This window comes from Octopus bimaculoides, chromosome 9, assembly GCF_001194135.2.
Source record: "Octopus bimaculoides isolate UCB-OBI-ISO-001 chromosome 9, ASM119413v2, whole genome shotgun sequence".
Lineage (NCBI taxonomy): Eukaryota > Metazoa > Mollusca > Cephalopoda > Octopoda > Octopodidae > Octopus > Octopus bimaculoides.
In genome coordinates this window covers 16,421,902-16,422,769 of record NC_068989.1, presented here as the reverse complement: position 1 = coordinate 16,422,769, position 868 = coordinate 16,421,902, and the positions used below count along the sequence as shown (strand labels likewise).

The 868-nt window shown below is 34.9% G+C and overlaps 1 protein-coding gene across 1 annotated transcript in view; it reads right to left on the bottom strand.

The window, feature by feature from the left end:
- LOC106869651 (peptidylglycine alpha-hydroxylating monooxygenase) overlaps nt 1-868 on the bottom strand; it is a 19,570-nt gene that overhangs the window by 5,182 nt on the left and 13,520 nt on the right. The window lies entirely within an intron of this gene.

Sequence of the window (868 nt, the reverse complement as noted above, 5' to 3'; positions counted from 1 at the left end):
TATATATATATATATGTTATGATTTAGAGCAAACAGTAAAAAGTTGTCATTATAGTAATCGGAATTTCGAATGTCGGAGTGAAGATCTACGGTGCATTCTCGTCGGCTATTAATGCGCGCGCGCACACACACACATACACACACGCACACAATCACACACACACACACACACACACACACACGCACACGCACACACAAGCATGGAGTCACACACACGCAATGGATTATACGAATCAAGGAGTGAAGAACTCATCATAAACACAGCAACGTAAATGATTTACGCAGTCTTCAAGATTGGTTATCGCATTATTCGGTGTTTCATCAAAATATTTCATAATGTCAGATCTAATTTGGGATTTTCAGACACAAAATTTTTGTATGTAGTCATTTAAAAGACCTTGTAAAAAACTATTCGTTTTCTATCTTGCAAAATAAAGTACGATTTAAAAGTGGAAAAAGTTTAAAGTTCGTGTGTTGCTTCGCTTGCATCAATTACGAAGTAAATTTTAGAGATATTCTATACGTGTTAATAAATTATCAATAGGAAAACTGTTATGTTACAAATCTTAGTTGACAAAGAAAGAAGGAGCGGGAGTGCTCATAAAACTTTTAATGATTTCTGTCTAGGTTGGTTAATTTGAAGAACTAAGTTTTTGTTTTCTGTTTCCTACGGAAAGGTAAAATTCAATAAATTAAGAGTTTATTGCTTGCAACATTCTGTACATCAGTTTGTATTTTAATTATCCAAGTTTATGTCCTTGGATTCTTCAAATAATTTCTTTTTCACACACACTCACACACGTACACACACACGCACATACTGATGAGAGAGAGAGAGAGAGAGAGAGAGAGAGAGAGAGAGAGAGAG